Below are 22,099 nucleotides of genomic sequence, written 5' to 3' on the forward strand. Positions count from 1 at the left end.
ATTTGGCATGAGTAGGTAAGCAATGTCATCTGACTACTGACATCTGTGTTCAAGGGGAAGTGGAATGTGATGCAGACAAGAGTTTACTTTACAAAAAAGGACGAAATGGGAAACATTCATAGTCAAACCTGAAGGCAAGATAGGTGGAAGAAAGTTTAAAAGGAGGACAGAAAGCAAAGTCTATGTTGAATTGATCATTTTGTAGATCAGTTCGATAAAAATGTTGATAGAGAAAAAGGTACTACAGCTGATTCCAAGACCTATTTTGTTAGAAGCAAGGAACCTCTCAACTGTGCCAAAACCCGGGATTGAAACAGGGACCTTTAGATCTTCAGTCTAACGCTCTCCCAACTGAGCTATTTCGGCCTGCTTATAGCTGTGGTCTTCATACTTTAATTTAAACCATTTAACAAAATAGATGCAGGACCTGGATTTTTAACCTCATATGGTAGAGATATGTTTTAAGGAGTCCTGTATCATTCCCCAGTTAACTGGTGCAATGGGTAAATAGCATTTTTGGGATCCAGGTTAGGTAGTTGTTTTTTTAACTCTGAATGGACTAGAACTATATTACCCAGATATATTTGGCATGAGTAGGTAAGCAATGTCATCTGACTACTGACATCTGTGTTCAAGCGGAAGTGGAATGTGATGCAGACAAGAGTTTACTTTACAAAAAAGGACGAAATGGGAAACATTCATAGTCAAACCTGAAGGCAAGATAGGTGGAAGAAAGTTTAAAAGGAGGACAGAAAGCAAAGTCTATCTTGAATTGATCATTTTGTAGATCAGTTGATAAAAATGTTGATAGAGAAAAAAGTACTACAGCTGATTCCAAGACCTATTTTGTTAGAAGCATGGAACCTCTCAACTGTGCCAAAACCCGGGATTGAAACAGGGACCTTTAGATCTTCAGTCTAACGCTCTCCCAACTGAGCTATTTCGGCCTGCTTATAGCTGTGGTCTTCATACTTTAATTTAAACCATTTAACAAAATAGATGCAGGACATGGATTTTTAACCTCATATGGTAGAGATATGTTTTAAGGAGTCCTGTATCATTCCGCAATTAACTGGTGCAATGGGTAAATAGCATTTTGGGGATCCAGGTTAGGTAGTTGTTTTTTTAACTCTGAATGGACTAGCACTATATTACCCAGATATATTTGGCATGAGTAGGTAAGCAATGTCATCTGACTACTGACATCTGTGTTCAAGGGGAAGTGGAAGGTAATGCAGACAAGAGTTTACTTTACAAAAAAGCATGAAATGGGAAATATTCATTGTCAAACCTGAAGGTAAGAGAGGTGGAAGCAAGTTTAGAAGGAGGACATAAAACAAAGTCTATGTTAAATTGATTGTGTTGTAGATCAGTTGGAAAAAATTTGATGAATAGAGAAAAAGTACTACAGCTGATTCCAAGACCTATTTTGTTAGAAGCAAGGAACCTCTCAACTGTGCCAAAACCCAGGATTGAACCAGGGACCTTTAGATCTTCAGTCGAACGCTCTCCCAACTGAGCTATTTCGGCCTTCTGATAGCTGGGGTCTTCATACTTTAATTTGAACCATTTAACAAAATAGATGCAGGACTTGGATTTTTAACCTCATATGGTAGAGATATGTTTTAAGGAGTCCTGTATCATTCCGCAGTTAACTGGTGCAATGGGTAAATAGCATTTTTGGGATCCAGGTTAGGTAGTTGTTTTTTTAACTCTGAATGGACTAGCACCATATTACCCAGATATATTTGGCATGAGTAGGTAAGCAATGTCATCTGACTACTGACATCTGTGTTCAAGGGGAAGTGGAATGTGATGCAGACAAGAGTTTACTTTACAAAAAAGGACGAAATGGGAAACATTCATAGTCAAACCTGAAGGCAAGATAGGTGGAATTAAGTTTAAAAGGAGGACAGAAAGCAAAGTCTATGTTGAATTGATCATTTTGTAGATCAGTTGATAAAAATGTTCATAGACAAAAAAGTACTACAGCTGATTCCAAGACCTATTTTGTTAGAAGCAAGGAACCTCTCAACTGTGCCGAAACCCGGGATTGAACCAGGGACCTTTAGATCTTCAGTCTAACGCTCTCCCAACTTAGCTATTTCGGCCTGCTTATAGCTGTGGTCTTCATACTTTAATTTAAACCATTTAACAAAATAGATGCAGGACCTGGATTTTTAACCTCATATGGTAGAGATATGTTTTACCGAGTCCTGTATCATTCCGCAATTAACTGGTGCAATGGGTAAATAGCATTTTTGGGATCCAGGTTAGGTAGTTGTTTTTTAACTCTGAATGGACTAGCACTATATTACCCAGATATATTTGGCATGAGTAGGTAAGCAATGTCATCTGACTACTGACATCTGTGTTCAAGGGGAAGTGGAAGGTAATGCAGACAAGAGTTTACTTTACAAAAAAGCATGAAATGGGAAATATTCATTGTCAAACCTGAAGGTAAGAGAGGTGGAAGCAAGTTTAGAAGGAGGACATAAAGCAAAGTCTATGTTAAATTGATTATGTTGTAGATCAGTTGGAAACAATTTGATGAATAGAGAAAAAGTACTACAGCTGATTCCAAGACCTATTTTGTTAGAAGCAAGGAACCTCTAAACTGTGCTGAAACCCGGGATTGAACCAGGGACCTTTAGATCTTCAGTCTAAGGCTCTCCCAACTGAGCTATTTCTGCCTTCTGATATCTGGGGTCTTCATACTTTAATTTGAACCATTTAACAAAATAGATGCAGGACCTGGATTTTTAACCTCATATGGTAGAGATATGTTTTAAGGAGTCCTGTATCATTCCCCAGTTAACTGGTGCAATGGGTAAATAGCATTTTTGGGATCCAGGTTAGGTAGTTGTTTTTTAAACTCTGAATGGACTAGAACTATATTACCCAGATATATTTGGCATGAGTAGGTAAGCAATGTCATCTGACTACTGACATCTGTGTTCAAGCGGAAGTGGAATGTGATGCAGACAAGAGTTTACTTTACAAAAAAGGACGAAATGGGAAACATTCATAGTCAAACCTGAAGGCAAGATAGGTGGAAGAAAGTTTAAAAGGAGGACAGAAAGCAAAGTCTATCTTGAATTGATCATTTTGTAGATCAGTTGATAAAAATGTTGATAGAGAAAAAAGTACTACAGCTGATTCCAAGACCTATTTTGTTAGAAGCATGGAACCTCTCAACTGTGCCGAAACCCGGGTTTGAAACAGGGACCTTTAAATCTTCAGTCTAACGCTCTCCCAACTGAGCTATTTTGGCCTGCTTATAGCTGTGGTCTTCATACTTTAATTTAAACCATTTAACAAAATAGATGCAGGACCTGGATTTTTAACCTCATATGATAGAGATATGTTTTAAGGAGTCCTGTATCATTCCGCAATTAACTGGTGCAATGGGTAAATAGCATTTTGGGGATCCAGGTTAGGTAGTTGTTTTTTTAACTCTGAATGGACTAGCACTATATTACCCAGATATATTTGGCATGAGTAGGTAAGCAATGTCATCTGACTACTGACATCTGTGTTCAAGGGGAAGTGGAAGGTAATGCAGACAAGAGTTTACTTTACAAAAAAACATGAAATGGGAAATATTCATTGTCAAACCTGAAGGTAAGAGAGGTGGAAGCAAGTTTAGAAGGAGGACATAAAGCAAAGTCTATGTTAAATTGATTGTGTTGTAGATCAGTTGGAAAAAATTTGATGAATAGAGAAAAAGTACTACAGCTGATTCCAAGACCTATTTTGTTAGAAGCAAGGAACCTCTCAACTGGGCCAAAACCCAGGATTGAACCAGGGACCTTTAGATCTTCAGTCTAACGCTCTCCCAACTGAGCTATTTCGGCCTTCTGATAGCTGGGGTCTTCATACTTTAATTTGAACCATTTAACAAAATAGATGCAGGACTTGGATTTTTAACCTCATATGGTAGAGATATGTTTTAAGGAGTCCTGTATCATTCCGCAGTTAACTGGTGCAATGGGTAAATAGCATTTTTGGGATCCAGGTTAGGTAGTTGTTTTTTTAACTCTGAATGGACTAGCACCATATTACCCAGATATATTTGGCATGAGTAGGTAAGCAATGTCATCTGACTACTGACATCTGTGTTCAAGGGGAAGTGGAATGTGATGCAGACAAGAGTTTACTTTACAAAAAAGGACGAAATGGGAAACATTCATAGTCAAACCTGAAGGCAAGATAGGTGGAAGAAAGTTTAAAAGGAGGACTGAAAGCAAAGTCTATGTTGAATTGATCATTTTGTAGATCAGTTGATAAAAATGTTGATAGACAAAAAAGTACTACAGCTGATTCCAAGACCTATTTTGTTAGGACCAAGGAACCTCTCAACTGTGCCGAAACCCGGGATGGAACCAGGGACCTTTAGATCTTCAGTCTAACGCTCTCCCAACTTAGCTTTCTCGGCCTGCTTATAGCTGTGGTCTTCATACTTTAATTTAAACCATTTAACAAAATAGATGCAGGACCTGGATTTTTAACCTCATATGGTAGAGATATGTTTTAAGGAGTCCTGTATCATTCCCCTGTTAACTGGTGCAATGGGTAAATAGCATTTTTGGGATCCAGGTTAGGTAGTTGTTTTTTTAACTCTGAATGGACTAGCACTATATTACCCAGATATATTTGGCATGAGTAGGTAAGCAATGTCATCTGACTACTGACATCTGTGTTCAAGGGGAAGTGGAATGTTATGCAGACAAGAGTTTACTTTACAAAAAAGGACGAAATGGAAAACATTCATAGTCAAACCTGAAGGTAAGATAGGTGGAAGAAAGTTTAAAAGGAGGACAGAAAGCAAAGTCTATGTTGAATTGATCATTTTGTAGATCAGTTGATAAAAATGTTGATAGAGAAAAAAGTACTACAGCTGATTCCAAGACCTATTTTGTTAGAATCAAGGAACCTCTCAACTGTGCCGAAACCCGGGATTGAACCAGGGACCTTTAGATCTTCAGTCTAACGCTCTCCCAACTGAGCTATTTCGGCCTGCTTATATCTGTGGTCTTCATACTTTAATTTAAACCATTTAACAAAATAGATGCAGGACCTGGATTTTTAACCTCATATGGTGAGATATGTTTTAAGGAGTCCTGTATCATTCCGCAATTAACTGGTGCAATGGGTAAATAGCATTTTTGGGATCCAAGTTAGGTAGTTGTTTTTTTAACTCTGAATGGACTAGCCCTATATTACCCAGATATATTTGGCATGAGTAGGTAAGCAATGTCATCTGACTACTGACATCTGTATTCAAGGGGAAGTGGAAGGTAATGCAGACAAGAGTTTACTTTACAAAAAAGCATGACATGGGAAATATTCATTGTCAAACCTGAAGGTAAGAGAGGTGGAAGCAAGTTTAGAAGGAGGATATAAAGCAAAGTCTATGTTAAATTGATTGTGTTGTAGATCAGTTGGAAAAAATTTGATGAATAGAGAAAAAGTACTACAGCTGATTCCAAGACCTATTTTGTTAGAAGCAAGGAACCTCTCAACTATGCCGAAACCCGGGATTGAACCAGGGACTTTTAGATCTTCAGTCTAACGCTCTCCCAACTGAGCTATTTCGGCCTTCTGATAGCTGGGGTCTTCATACTTTAATTTGAACCATTTAAAAAAATAGATGCAGGACCTGGATTTTTAACCTCATATGGTAGAGATATGTTTTAAGGAGTCCTGTATCATTCCCCAGTTAACTGGTGCAATGGGTAAATAGCATTTTTGGGATCCAGGTTAGGTAGTTGTTTTTTTAACTCTGAATGGACTAGCACTATATTACCTAGATATATTTGGCATGAGTAGGTAAGCAATGTCATCTGACTACTGACATCTGTGTTCAAGGGGAAGTGGAATGTGATGCAGACAAGAGTTTACTTTACAAAAAAGGACGAAATGGGAAACATTCATTGTCAAACCTGAAGGCAAGATAGGTGGAAGAAAGTTTAAAAGGAGGACAGAAAGCAAAGTCTATGTTGAATTGATCATTTTGTGGATCAGTTGATAAAAATGTTGATAGAGAAAAAAGTACTACAGCTGATTCCAAGACCTATTTTGTTAGAAGCAAGGAACCTCTCAAATGTGCCGAAACCCGGGATCGAACCAGGGACCTTTAGATCTTCAGTCTAACGCTCTCCCAACTTAGCTATTTCGGCCTGCTTATATCTGTGGTCTTCATACTTTAATTTAAACCATTTAACAAAATAGATGCAGGACCTGGATTTTTAACCTCATATGGTGAGATATGTTTTAAGGAGTCCTGTATCATTCCGCAATTAACTGGTGCAATGGGTAAATAGCATTTTTGGGATCCAGGTTAGGTAGTTGTTTTTTTAAATCGGAATGGACTAGCACTATATTACCCAGATATATTTGGCATGAGTAGGTAAGCAATGTCATCTGACTACTGACATCTGTGTTCAAGGGGAAGTGGAAGGTAATGCAGACAAGATTTTACTTTACAAAAAAGCATGAAATGGGAAATATTCATTGTCAAACCTGAAGGTAAGAGAGGTGGAAGCAAGTTTAGAAGGAGGATATAAAGCAAAGTCTATGGTAAATTGATTGTGTTGTAGATCAGTTGGAAAAAATTTGATGAATAGAGAAAAAGTACTACAGCTGATTCCAAGACCTATTTTGTTAGAAACAAGGAACCTCTCAACTGTGCCGAAACCCGGGATTGAACCAGGGACCTTCAGATCTTCAGTCTAACGCTCTCCCAACTGAGCTATTTCGGCCTGCTTATAGCTGTGGTCTTCATACTTTAATTTAAACCATTTAACAAAATAGATGCAGGACCTGGATTTTTAACCTCACATGGTAGAGATATGTTTTAAGGAGTCCTGTATCATTCCGCAATTAACTGGTGCAATGGGTAAATAGCATTTTTTGGATCCAGGTTAGGTAGTTGTTTTTTTAACTCTGAATGGACTAGCACTATATTACCCAGATATATTTGGCATGAGTAGGTATGCAATGTCATCTGACTACTGACATCTGTGTTCAAGGGGAAGTGGAAGGTAATGCAGACAAGAGTTTACTTTACAAAAAAGCATGAAATGGGAAATATTCATTGTCAAACCTGAAGGTAAGAGAGGTGGAGGCAAGTTTAGAAGGAGGACATAAAGCAAAGTCTATGTTAAATTGATTGTGTTGTAGATCAGTTGGAAAAAATTTGATGAATAGAGAAAAAGAACTACAGCTGATCCCAAGACCTATTTTGTTAGAAGCAAGGAACCTCTCAACTGTGCCAAAACCCGGGATTGAACCAGGGACCTTTAGATCTTCAGTCTAACGCTCGCCCAACTGAGCTATTTCGGCCTGCTTATAGCTATGGTCTTCATACTTTAATTTAAACCATTTAACAAAATAGATGCAGGACCTGGATTTTTAACCTCATATGGTAGAGATATGTTTTAAGGAGTCCTGTATCATTCCCCAGTTAACAGGTGCAATGGGTAAATAGCATTTTTGGGATCCAGGTTAGGTAGTTGTTTTTTTAACTCTGAATGGACTAGCACTATATTACCCAGATATATTTGGCATGAGTAGGTAAGCAATGTCATCTGACTACTGACATCTGTGTTCAAGGGGAAGTGGAATGTGATGCAGACAAGAGTTTACTTTACAAAAAAGGACGAAATGGAAAACATTCATAGTCAAACCTGAAGGCAAGATAGGTGGAAGAAAGTTTAAAAGGAGGACAGAAAGCAAAGTCTATGTTGAATTGATCATTTTGTAGATCAGTTGATAAAAATGTTGATAGAGAAAAAAGTACTACAGCTGATTCCAAGACCTATTTTGTTAGAAGCAAGGAACCTCTCAACTGGGCCGAAACCCAGGATTGAACCAGGGACCTTTAGATCTTCAGTCTAACACTCTCCCAACTGAGCTATTTCGGCCTTTTGATAGCTGGGGTCTTCATACTTTAATTTGAACCATTTAACAAAATAGATGCAGGACCTGGATTTTTAACCTCATATGGTAGAGATATGTTTTAAGGAGTCCTGTATCATTCCCCAGTTAACTGGTGCAATGGGTAAATAGCATTTTTGGGATCCAGGTTAGGTAGTTGTTTTTTTAACTCTGAATGGACTAGCACTATATTACCTAGATATATTTGGCATGAGTAGGTAAGTAATGTCATCTGACTACTGACATCTGTGTTCAAGGGGAAGTGGAATGTGATGCAGACAAGAGTTTACTTTACAAAAAAGGACGAAATGGGAAACATTCATTGTCAAACTTGAAGGCAAGATAGGTGGAAGAAAGTTTAAAAGGAGGACAGAAAGCAAAGTCTATCTTGAATTGATCATTTTGTAGATCAGTTGATAAAAATGTTGATAGAGAAAAAAGTACTACAGCTGATTCCAAGACCTATTTTGTTAGAAGCATGGAACCTCTCAACTGTGCCAAAACCCGGGATTGAAACAGGGACCTTTAGATCTTCAGTCTAACGCTCTCCCAACTGAGCTATTTCGGCCTGCTTATAGCTGTGGTCTTCATACTTTAATTTAAACCATTTAACAAAATAGATGCAGGACATGGATTTTTAACCTCATATGGTAGAGATATGTTTTAAGGAGTCCTGTATCATTCCGCAATTAACTGGTGCAATGGGTAAATAGCATTTTGGGGATCCAGGTTAGGTAGTTGTTTTTTTAACTCTGAATGGACTAGCACTATATTACCCAGATATATTTGGCATGAGTAGGTAAGCAATGTCATCTGACTACTGACATCTGTGTTCAAGGGGAAGTGGAAGGTAATGCAGACAAGAGTTTACTTTACAAAAAAGCATGAAATGGGAAATATTCATTGTCAAACCTGAAGGTAAGAGAGGTGGAAGCAAGTTTAGAAGGAGGACATAAAACAAAGTCTATGTTAAATTGATTGTGTTGTAGATCAGTTGGAAAAAATTTGATGAATAGAGAAAAAGTACTACAGCTGATTCCAAGACCTATTTTGTTAGAAGCAAGGAACCTCTCAACTGTGCCAAAACCCAGGATTGAACCAGGGACCTTTAGATCTTCAGTCGAACGCTCTCCCAACTGAGCTATTTCAGCCTTCTGATAGCTGGGGTCTTCATACTTTAATTTGAACCATTTAACAAAATAGATGCAGGACTTGGATTTTTAACCTCATATGGTAGAGATATGTTTTAAGGAGTCCTGTATCATTCCGCAGTTAACTGGTGCAATGGGTAAATAGCATTTTTGGGATCCAGGTTAGGTAGTTGTTTTTTTAACTCTGAATGGACTAGCACCATATTACCCAGATATATTTGGCATGAGTAGGTAAGCAATGTCATCTGACTACTGACATCTGTGTTCAAGGGGAAGTGGAATGTGATGCAGACAAGAGTTTACTTTACAAAAAAGGACGAAATGGGAAACATTCATAGTCAAACCTGAAGGCAAGATAGGTGGAAGAAAGTTTAAAAGGAGGACAGAAAGCAAAGTCTATGTTGAATTGATCATTTTGTAGATCAGTTGATAAAAATGTTCATAGACAAAAAAGTACTACAGCTGATTCCAAGACCTATTTTGTTAGAAGCAAGGAACCTCTCAACTGTGCCGAAACCCGGGATTGAACCAGGGACCTTTAGATCTTCAGTCTAACGCTCTCCCAACTTAGCTATTTCGGCCTGCTTATAGCTGTGGTCTTCATACTTTAATTTAAACCATTTAACAAAATAGATGCAGGACCTGGATTTTTAACCTCATATGGTAGAGATATGTTTTACCGAGTCCTGTATCATTCCGCAATTAACTGGTGCAATGGGTAAATAGCATTTTTGGGATCCAGGTTAGGTAGTTGTTTTTTAACTCTGAATGGACTAGCACTATATTACCCAGATATATTTGGCATGAGTAGGTAAGCAATGTCATCTGACTACTGACATCTGTGTTCAAGGGGAAGTGGAAGGTAATGCAGACAAGAGTTTACTTTACAAAAAAGCATGAAATGGGAAATATTCATTGTCAAACCTGAAGGTAAGAGAGGTGGAAGCAAGTTTAGAAGGAGGACATAAAGCAAAGTCTATGTTAAATTGATTATGTTGTAGATCAGTTGGAAACAATTTGATGAATAGAGAAAAAGTACTACAGATGATTCCAAGACCTATTTTGTTAGAAGCAAGGAACCTCTAAACTGTGCTGAAACCCGGGATTGAACCAGGGACCTTTAGATCTTCAGTCTAAGGCTCTCCCAACTGAGCTATTTCTGCCTTCTGATATCTGGGGTCTTCATACTTTAATTTGAACCATTTAACAAAATAGATGCAGGACCTGGATTTTTAACCTCATATGGTAGAGATATGTTTTAAGGAGTCCTGTATCATTCCCCAGTTAACTGGTGCAATGGGTAAATAGCATTTTTGGGATCCAGGTTAGGTAGTTGTTTTTTAAACTCTGAATGGACTAGAACTATATTACCCAGATATATTTGGCATGAGTAGGTAAGCAATGTCATCTGACTACTGACATCTGTGTTCAAGCGGAAGTGGAATGTGATGCAGACAAGAGTTTACTTTACAAAAAAGGACGAAATGGGAAACATTCATAGTCAAACCTGAAGGCAAGATAGGTGGAAGAAAGTTTAAAAGGAGGACAGAAAGCAAAGTCTATCTTGAATTGATCATTTTGTAGATCAGTTGATAAAGAAAAAAGTACTACAGCTGATTCCAAGACCTATTTTGTTAGAAGCATGGAACCTCTCAACTGTGCCGAAACCCGGGTTTGAAACAGGGACCTTTAAATCTTCAGTCTAACGCTCTCCCAACTGAGCTATTTTGGCCTGCTTATAGCTGTGGTCTTCATACTTTAATTTAAACCATTTAACAAAATAGATGCAGGACCTGGATTTTTAACCTCATATGGTAGAGATATGTTTTAAGGAGTCCTGTATCATTCCGCAATTAACTGGTGCAATGGGTAAATAGCATTTTGGGGATCCAGGTTAGGTAGTTGTTTTTTTAACTCTGAATGGACTAGCACTATATTACCCAGATATATTTGGCATGAGTAGGTAAGCAATGTCATCTGACTACTGACATCTGTGTTCAAGGGGAAGTGGAAGGTAATGCAGACAAGAGTTTACTTTACAAAAAAACATGAAATGGGAAATATTCATTGTCAAACCTGAAGGTAAGAGAGGTGGAAGCAAGTTTAGAAGGAGGACATAAAGCAAAGTCTATGTTAAATTGATTGTGTTGTAGATCAGTTGGAAAAAATTTGATGAATAGAGAAAAAGTACTACAGCTGATTCCAAGACCTATTTTGTTAGAAGCAAGGAACCTCTCAACTGTGCCAAAACCCAGGATTGAACCAGGGACCTTTAGATCTTCAGTCGAACGCTCTCCCAACTGAGCTATTTCAGCCTTCTGATAGCTGGGGTCTTCATACTTTAATTTGAACCATTTAACAAAATAGATGCAGGACTTGGATTTTTAACCTCATATGGTAGAGATATGTTTTAAGGAGTCCTGTATCATTCCGCAGTTAACTGGTGCAATGGGTAAATAGCATTTTTGGGATCCAGGTTAGGTAGTTGTTTTTTTAACTCTGAATGGACTAGCACCATATTACCCAGATATATTTGGCATGAGTAGGTAAGCAATGTCATCTGACTACTGACATCTGTGTTCAAGGGGAAGTGGAATGTGATGCAGACAAGAGTTTACTTTACAAAAAAGGACGAAATGGGAAACATTCATAGTCAAACCTGAAGGCAAGATAGGTGGAAGAAAGTTTAAAAGGAGGACAGAAAGCAAAGTCTATGTTGAATTGATCATTTTGTAGATCAGTTGATAAAAATGTTCATAGACAAAAAAGTACTACAGCTGATTCCAAGACCTATTTTGTTAGAAGCAAGGAACCTCTCAACTGTGCCGAAACCCGGGATTGAACCAGGGACCTTTAGATCTTCAGTCTAACGCTCTCCCAACTTAGCTATTTCGGCCTGCTTATAGCTGTGGTCTTCATACTTTAATTTAAACCATTTAACAAAATAGATGCAGGACCTGGATTTTTAACCTCATATGGTAGAGATATGTTTTACCGAGTCCTGTATCATTCCGCAATTAACTGGTGCAATGGGTAAATAGCATTTTTGGGATCCAGGTTAGGTAGTTGTTTTTTAACTCTGAATGGACTAGCACTATATTACCCAGATATATTTGGCATGAGTAGGTAAGCAATGTCATCTGACTACTGACATCTGTGTTCAAGGGGAAGTGGAAGGTAATGCAGACAAGAGTTTACTTTACAAAAAAGCATGAAATGGGAAATATTCATTGTCAAACCTGAAGGTAAGAGAGGTGGAAGCAAGTTTAGAAGGAGGACATAAAGCAAAGTCTATGTTAAATTGATTATGTTGTAGATCAGTTGGAAACAATTTGATGAATAGAGAAAAAGTACTACAGATGATTCCAAGACCTATTTTGTTAGAAGCAAGGAACCTCTAAACTGTGCTGAAACCCGGGATTGAACCAGGGACCTTTAGATCTTCAGTCTAAGGCTCTCCCAACTGAGCTATTTCTGCCTTCTGATATCTGGGGTCTTCATACTTTAATTTGAACCATTTAACAAAATAGATGCAGGACCTGGATTTTTAACCTCATATGGTAGAGATATGTTTTAAGGAGTCCTGTATCATTCCCCAGTTAACTGGTGCAATGGGTAAATAGCATTTTTGGGATCCAGGTTAGGTAGTTGTTTTTTAAACTCTGAATGGACTAGAACTATATTACCCAGATATATTTGGCATGAGTAGGTAAGCAATGTCATCTGACTACTGACATCTGTGTTCAAGCGGAAGTGGAATGTGATGCAGACAAGAGTTTACTTTACAAAAAAGGACGAAATGGGAAACATTCATAGTCAAACCTGAAGGCAAGATAGGTGGAAGAAAGTTTAAAAGGAGGACAGAAAGCAAAGTCTATCTTGAATTGATCATTTTGTAGATCAGTTGATAAAGAAAAAAGTACTACAGCTGATTCCAAGACCTATTTTGTTAGAAGCATGGAACCTCTCAACTGTGCCGAAACCCGGGTTTGAAACAGGGACCTTTAAATCTTCAGTCTAACGCTCTCCCAACTGAGCTATTTTGGCCTGCTTATAGCTGTGGTCTTCATACTTTAATTTAAACCATTTAACAAAATAGATGCAGGACCTGGATTTTTAACCTCATATGGTAGAGATATGTTTTAAGGAGTCCTGTATCATTCCGCAATTAACTGGTGCAATGGGTAAATAGCATTTTGGGGATCCAGGTTAGGTAGTTGTTTTTTTAACTCTGAATGGACTAGCACTATATTACCCAGATATATTTGGCATGAGTAGGTAAGCAATGTCATCTGACTACTGACATCTGTGTTCAAGGGGAAGTGGAAGGTAATGCAGACAAGAGTTTACTTTACAAAAAAACATGAAATGGGAAATATTCATTGTCAAACCTGAAGGTAAGAGAGGTGGAAGCAAGTTTAGAAGGAGGACATAAAGCAAAGTCTATGTTAAATTGATTGTGTTGTAGATCAGTTGGAAAAAATTTGATGAATAGAGAAAAAGTACTACAGCTGATTCCAAGACCTATTTTGTTAGAAGCAAGGAACCTCTCAACTGGGCCAAAACCCAGGATTGAACCAGGGACCTTTAGATCTTCAGTCTAACGCTCTCCCAACTGAGCTATTTCGGCCTTCTGATAGCTGGGGTCTTCATACTTTAATTTGAACCATTTAACAAAATAGATGCAGGACTTGGATTTTTAACCTCATATGGTAGAGATATGTTTTAAGGAGTCCTGTATCATTCCGCAGTTAACTGGTGCAATGGGTAAATAGCATTTTTGGGATCCAGGTTAGGTAGTTGTTTTTTTAACTCTGAATGGACTAGCACCATATTACCCAGATATATTTGGCATGAGTAGGTAAGCAATGTCATCTGACTACTGACATCTGTGTTCAAGGGGAAGTGGAATGTGATGCAGACAAGAGTTTACTTTACAAAAAAGGACGAAATGGGAAACATTCATAGTCAAACCTGAAGGCAAGATAGGTGGAAGAAAGTTTAAAAGGAGGACTGAAAGCAAAGTCTATGTTGAATTGATCATTTTGTAGATCAGTTGATAAAAATGTTGATAGACAAAAAAGTACTACAGCTGATTCCAAGACCTATTTTGTTAGGACCAAGGAACCTCTCAACTGTGCCGAAACCCGGGATGGAACCAGGGACCTTTAGATCTTCAGTCTAACGCTCTCCCAACTTAGCTTTCTCGGCCTGCTTATAGCTGTGGTCTTCATACTTTAATTTAAACCATTTAACAAAATAGATGCAGGACCTGGATTTTTAACCTCATATGGTAGAGATATGTTTTAAGGAGTCCTGTATCATTCCCCTGTTAACTGGTGCAATGGGTAAATAGCATTTTTGGGATCCAGGTTAGGTAGTTGTTTTTTTAACTCTGAATGGACTAGCACTATATTACCCAGATATATTTGGCATGAGTAGGTAAGCAATGTCATCTGACTACTGACATCTGTGTTCAAGGGGAAGTGGAATGTTATGCAGACAAGAGTTTACTTTACAAAAAAGGACGAAATGGAAAACATTCATAGTCAAACCTGAAGGTAAGATAGGTGGAAGAAAGTTTAAAAGGAGGACAGAAAGCAAAGTCTATGTTGAATTGATCATTTTGTAGATCAGTTGATAAAAATGTTGATAGAGAAAAAAGTACTACAGCTGATTCCAAGACCTATTTTGTTAGAATCAAGGAACCTCTCAACTGTGCCGAAACCCGGGATTGAACCAGGGACCTTTAGATCTTCAGTCTAACGCTCTCCCAACTGAGCTATTTCGGCCTGCTTATAGCTGTGGTCTTCATACTTTAATTTAAACCATTTAACAAAATAGATGCAGGACCTGGATTTTTAACCTCATATGGTGAGATATGTTTTAAGGAGTCCTGTATCATTCCGCAATTAACTGGTGCAATGGGTAAATAGCATTTTTGGGATCCAAGTTAGGTAGTTGTTTTTTTAACTCTGAATGGACTAGCCCTATATTACCCAGATATATTTGGCATGAGTAGGTAAGCAATGTCATCTGACTACTGACATCTGTATTCAAGGGGAAGTGGAAGGTAATGCAGACAAGAGTTTACTTTACAAAAAAGCATGACATGGGAAATATTCATTGTCAAACCTGAAGGTAAGAGAGGTGGAAGCAAGTTTAGAAGGAGGATATAAAGCAAAGTCTATGTTAAATTGATTGTGTTGTAGATCAGTTGGAAAAAATTTGATGAATAGAGAAAAAGTACTACAGCTGATTCCAAGACCTATTTTGTTAGAAGCAAGGAACCTCTCAACTATGCCGAAACCCGGGATTGAACCAGGGACTTTTAGATCTTCAGTCTAACGCTCTCCCAACTGAGCTATTTCGGCCTTCTGATAGCTGGGGTCTTCATACTTTAATTTGAACCATTTAAAAAAATAGATGCAGGACCTGGATTTTTAACCTCATATGGTAGAGATATGTTTTAAGGAGTCCTGTATCATTCCCCAGTTAACTGGTGCAATGGGTAAATAGCATTTTTGGGATCCAGGTTAGGTAGTTGTTTTTTTAACTCTGAATGGACTAGCACTATATTACCTAGATATATTTGGCATGAGTAGGTAAGCAATGTCATCTGACTACTGACATCTGTGTTCAAGGGGAAGTGGAATGTGATGCAGACAAGAGTTTACTTTACAAAAAAGGACGAAATGGGAAACATTCATTGTCAAACCTGAAGGCAAGATAGGTGGAAGAAAGTTTAAAAGGAGGACAGAAAGCAAAGTCTATGTTGAATTGATCATTTTGTGGATCAGTTGATAAAAATGTTGATAGAGAAAAAAGTACTACAGCTGATTCCAAGACCTATTTTGTTAGAAGCAAGGAACCTCTCAACTGTGCCGAAACCCGGGATCGAACCAGGGACCTTTAGATCTTCAGTCTAACGCTCTCCCAACTTAGCTATTTCAGCCTGCTTATATCTGTGGTCTTCATACTTTAATTTAAACCATTTAACAAAATAGATGCAGGACCTGGATTTTTAACCTCATATGGTGAGATATGTTTTAAGGAGTCCTGTATCATTCCGCAATTAACTGGTGCAATGGGTAAATAGCATTTTTGGGATCCAGGTTAGGTAGTTGTTTTTTTAAATCGGAATGGACTAGCACTATATTACCCAGATATATTTGGCATGAGTAGGTAAGCAATGTCATCTGACTACTGACATCTGTGTTCAAGGGGAAGTGGAAGGTAATGCAGACAAGATTTTACTTTACAAAAAAGCATGAAATGGGAAATATTCATTGTCAAACCTGAAGGTAAGAGAGGTGGAAGCAAGTTTAGAAGGAGGATATAAAGCAAAGTCTATGTTAAATTGATTGTGTTGTAGATCAGTTGGAAAAAATTTGATGAATAGAGAAAAAGTACTACAGCTGATTCCAAGACCTATTTTGTTAGAAACAAGGAACCTCTCAACTGTGCCGAAACCCGGGATTGAACCAGGGACCTTCAGATCTTCAGTCTAACGCTCTCCCAACTGAGCTATTTCGGCCTGCTTATAGCTGTGGTCTTCATACTTTAATTTAAACCATTTAACAAAATAGATGCAGGACCTGGATTTTTAACCTCACATGGTAGAGATATGTTTTAAGGAGTCCTGTATCATTCCGCAATTAACTGGTGCAATGGGTAAATAGCATTTTTTGGATCCAGGTTAGGTAGTTGTTTTTTTAACTCTGAATGGACTAGCACTATATTACCCAGATATATTTGGCATGAGTAGGTATGCAATGTCATCTGACTACTGACATCTGTGTTCAAGGGGAAGTGGAAGGTAATGCAGACAAGAGTTTACTTTACAAAAAAGCATGAAATGGGAAATATTCATTGTCAAACCTGAAGGTAAGAGAGGTGGAGGCAAGTTTAGAAGGAGGACATAAAGCAAAGTCTATGTTAAATTGATTGTGTTGTAGATCAGTTGGAAAAAATTTGATGAATAGAGAAAAAGAACTACAGCTGATCCCAAGACCTATTTTGTTAGAAGCAAGGAACCTCTCAACTGTGCCAAAACCCGGGATTGAACCAGGGACCTTTAGATCTTCAGTCTAACGCTCGCCCAACTGAGCTATTTCGGCCTGCTTATAGCTATGGTCTTCATACTTTAATTTAAACCATTTAACAAAATAGATGCAGGACCTGGATTTTTAACCTCATATGGTAGAGATATGTTTTAAGGAGTCCTGTATCATTCCCCAGTTAACAGGTGCAATGGGTAAATAGCATTTTTGGGATCCAGGTTAGGTAGTTGTTTTTTTAACTCTGAATGTACTAGCACTATATTACCCAGATATATTTGGCATGAGTAGGTAAGCAATGTCATCTGACTACTGACATCTGTGTTCAAGGGGAAGTGGAATGTGATGCAGACAAGAGTTTACTTTACAAAAAAGGACGAAATGGAAAACATTCATAGTCAAACCTGAAGGCAAGATAGGTGGAAGAAAGTTTAAAAGGAGGACAGAAAGCAAAGTCTATGTTGAATTGATCATTTTGTAGATCAGTTGATAAAAATGTTGATAGAGAAAAAAGTACTACAGCTGATTCCAAGACCTATTTTGTTAGAAGCAAGGAACCTCTCAACTGGGCCGAAACCCAGGATTGAACCAGGGACCTTTAGATCTTCAGTCTAACACTCTCCCAACTGAGCTATTTCGGCCTTTTGATAGCTGGGGTCTTCATACTTTAATTTGAACCATTTAACAAAATAGATGCAGGACCTGGATTTTTAACCTCATATGGTAGAGATATGTTTTAAGGAGTCCTGTATCATTCCCCAGTTAACTGGTGCAATGGGTAAATAGCATTTTTGGGATCCAGGTTAGGTAGTTGTTTTTTTAACTCTGAATGGACTAGCACTATATTACCTAGATATATTTGGCATGAGTAGGTAAGTAATGTCATCTGACTACTGACATCTGTGTTCAAGGGGAAGTGGAATGTGATGCAGACAAGAGTTTACTTTACAAAAAAGGACGAAATGGGAAACATTCATTGTCAAACTTGAAGGCAAGATAGGTGGAAGAAAGTTTAAAAGGAGGACAGAAAGCAAAGTCTATGTTGAATTGATCATTTTGTGGATCAGTTGATAAAAATGTTGATAGAGAAAAAAGTACTACAGCTGATTCCAAGACCTATTTTGTTAGAAGCAAGGAACCTCTCAACTGTGCCGAAACCCGGGATTGAACCTGGGACCTTTAGATCTTCAGTCTAACGCTCTCCCAACTTAGCTATTTCGGCCTGCTAATAGCTGTGGTCTTCATACTTTAATTTAAACCATTTAACAAAATAGATGCAGGACCTGGATTTTTAACCTCATATGGTGAGATATGTTTTAAGGAGTCCTGTATCATTCCGCAATTAACTGGTGCAATGGGTAAATAGCATTTTTGGGATCCAGGTTAGGTAGTTGTTTTTTTAACTCTGAATGGACTAGCACTATATTACCCAGATATATTTGGCATGAGTAGGTAAGCAATGTCATCTGACTACTGACATCTGTGTTCAAGGGGAAGTGGAAGGTAATGCAGACAAGAGTTTACTTTACAAAAAAGCATGAAATGGGAAATATTCATTGTCAAACCTGAAGGTAAGAGAGGTGGAAGCAAGTTTAGAAGGAGGATATAAAGCAAAGTCTATGTTAAATTGATTGTGTTGTAGATCAGTTGGAAAAAATTTGATGAATAGAGAAAAAGTACTACAGCAGATTCCAAGACCTATTTTGCTAGAAGCAAGGAACCTCTCAACTGTGCCGAAACCCGGGATTGAACAAGGGACCTTTAGATCTTCAGTATAACGCTCTCCCAACTGAGCTATTTCGGCCTTCTGATAGCTGGGGTCTTCATACTTTAATTTGAACCATTTAACAAAATAGATGCAGGACCTGGATTTTTAACCTCATATGGTAGAGATATGTTTTAAGGAGTCCTGTATCATTCCCCAGTTAACTGGTGCAATGGGTAAATAGCATTTTTGGGATCCAGGTTAGGTAGTTGTTTTTTTAACTCTGAATGGACTAGCACTATATTACCTAGATATATTTGGCATGAGTAGGTAAGCAATGTCATCTGACTACTGACATCTGTGTTCAAGGGGAAGTGGAATGTGATGCAGACAAGAGTTTACTTTACAAAAAAGGACGAAATGGGAAACATTCATTGTCAAACCTGAAGGCAAGATAGGTGGAAGAAAGTTTAAAAGGAGGACAGAAAGCAAAGTCTATGTTGAATTGATCATTTTGTAGATCAGTTGATAAAAATGTTGATAGAGAAAAAAGTACTACAGATGATTCCAAGACCTATTTTGTTAGAAGCAAGGAACCTCTCAACTGTGCCGAAACCCGGGATTGAACCAGGGACCTTTAGATCTTCAGTCTAACGCTCTCCCAACTTAGCTATTTCGGCCTGCTTATAGCTGTGGTCTTCATACTTTAATTTAAACCATTTAACAAAATAGATGCAGGACCTGGATTTTTAACCTCATATGGTGAGATATGTTTTAAGGAGTCCTGTATCATTCCGCAATTAACTGGTGCAATGGGTAAATAGCATTTTTGGGATCCAGGTTAGGTAGTTGTTTTTTTAACTCTGAATGGACTAGCACTATATTACCCAGATATATTTGGCATGAGTAGGTAAGCAATGTCATCTGACTACTGACATCTGTATTCAAGTGGAGGTGGAAGGTAATGCAGACAAGAGTTTACTTTACAAAAAAGCATGAAATGGGAAATATTCATTGTCAAACCTGAAGGTAAGAGAGGTGGAAGCAAGTTTAGAAGGAGGACATAAAGCAAAGTCTATGTTAAATTGATTGTGTTGTAGATCAGTTGGAAAAAATTTGATTAATAGAGAAAAAGTACTACAGCTGATTCCAAGACCTATTTTGTTAGAAGCAAGGAACCTCTCAACTGTGCCGAAACCCGGGATTGAACCTGGGACCTTTAGATCTTCAGTCTAACGCTCTCCCAACTGAGCTATTTTGGCCTTCTGATAGCTGGGGTCTTCATACTTTAATTTGAACCATTTAACAAAATAGATGCAGGACCTGGATTTTTAACCTCATATGGTAGAGATATGTTTTAAGGAGTCCTGTATCATTCCCCAGTTAACTGGTGCAATGGGTAAATAGCATTTTTGGGATCCAGGTTAGGTAGTTGTTTTTTTAACTCTGAATGGACTAGCACTATATTACCCAGATATATTTGGCATGGGTAGGTAAGCAATGTCATCTGACTACTGACATCTGTGTTCAAGGGGAAGTGGAAGGTAATGCAGACAAGAGTTTACTTTACAAAAAAGCATGAAATGGGAAATATTCATTGTCAAACCTGAAGGTAAGAGAGGTGGAAGCAAGTTTAGAAGGAGGACATGAAGCAAAGTCTATGTTAAATTGATTGTGTTGTAGATCAGTTGGAAAAAATTTGATGAATAGAGAAAAAGTACTACAGCTGATTCCAAGACCTATTTTGTTAGAAGCAAGGAGCCTCTCAAGTGTGCCGAAACTCGGGATTGAACCAGGGACCTTTAGATCTTCAGTCTAACGTTCTCCCAACTGAGCTATTTCGGCCTGCTTATAGCTGTGGTCTTCATACTTTAATTTAAACCATTTAACAAAATAGATGCAGGACCTGGATTTTTAACCTCATATGGTAGAGATATGTTTTAAGGGGTCCTGTATCCTTCCGCAATTAACTGGTGCAATGGGTAAATAGCATTTTTTGGATCCAGGTTAGGTAGTTGTTTTTTTAACTCTGAATGGACTAGCACTATATTACCCAGATATATTTGGCATGAGTAGGTAAGCAATGTCATCTGACTACTGACATCTGTGTTCAAGGGGAAGTGGAAGGTAATGCAGACAAGAGTTTACTTTACAAAAAAGCATGAAATGGGAAATATTCATTGTCAAACCTGAAGGTAAGAGAGGTGGAAGCAAGTTTAGAAGGAGGACATAAAGCAAAGTCTATGTTAAATTGATTGTGTTGTAGATCAGTTGGAAAAAATGTGATGAATAGAGAAAAAGAACTACAGCTGATCCCAAGACCTATTTTGTTAGAAGCAAGGAACCTCTCAACTGTGCCGAAACCCGGGATTGAACCAGGGACCTTTAGATCTTCAGTCTAACACTCTCCCAACTGAGCTATTTCAGCCTTCTGATAGCTGGGGTCTTCATACTTTAATTTGAACCATTTAACAAAATAGATGCAGGACCTGGATTTTTAACCTCATATGGTAGAGATATGTTTTAAGGAGTCCTGTATCATTCCCCAGTTAACTGGTGCAATGGGTAAATAGCATTTTTGGGATCCAGGTTAGGTAGTTGTTTTTTTAACTCTGAATGGACTAGCACTATATTACCCAGATATATTTGGCATGAGTAGGTAAGCAATGTCATCTGACTACTGACATCTGTGTTCAAGGGGAAGTGGAATGTGATGCAGACAAGAGTTTACTTTACAAAAAAGGACGAAATGGAAAACATTCATAGTCAAACCTGAAGGCAAGATAGGTGGAAGAAAGTTTAAAAGGAGGACAGAAAGCAAAGTCTATGTTGAATTGATCATTTTGTAGATCAGTTGATAAAAATGTTGATAGAGAAAAAAGTACTACAGCTGATTCCAAGACCTATTTTGTTAGAAGCAAGGAACCTCTCAACTGTGCCGAAAGCCAGGATTGAACCAGGGACCTTTAGATCTTCAGTCTAACGCTCTCCCACCCGAGCTATTGCGGCCTGCTTATAGCTGTGGTCTTCATACTTTAATTTAAACCATTTAACAAAATAGATGCAGGACCTGGATTTTTAACCTGATATGGTAGAGATATGTTTTAAGGAGTCCTGTATCATTCCGCAATTAACTGGTGCAATGGGCAAATAGCATTTTTGGGATCCAGGTTAGGTAGTTGTTTTTTTAACTCTGAATGGACTAGCACTATATTACCCAGATATATTTGGCATGAGTAGGT

At 38.1% G+C, this 22,099-nt stretch overlaps 2 non-coding genes across 2 annotated transcripts; both read right to left on the reverse strand.

Moving 5' to 3' along the window:
• Positions 1-4,946: 4,946 nt before the first annotated feature.
• TRNAF-GAA (transfer RNA phenylalanine (anticodon GAA)) lies at positions 4,947-5,019 on the reverse strand. The gene has a single exon. It is a non-coding gene; the product is annotated as a tRNA-Phe (tRNA).
• A 9,792-nt stretch (positions 5,020-14,811) lies between these two features.
• TRNAF-GAA (transfer RNA phenylalanine (anticodon GAA)) lies at positions 14,812-14,884 on the reverse strand. The gene has a single exon. It is a non-coding gene; the product is annotated as a tRNA-Phe (tRNA).
• Between the last annotated feature and the right edge of the window lie 7,215 nt (positions 14,885-22,099).

Source organism: Lissotriton vulgaris, chromosome 8 (assembly GCF_964263255.1).
Source record: "Lissotriton vulgaris chromosome 8, aLisVul1.2, whole genome shotgun sequence".
Lineage (NCBI taxonomy): Eukaryota > Metazoa > Chordata > Amphibia > Caudata > Salamandridae > Lissotriton > Lissotriton vulgaris.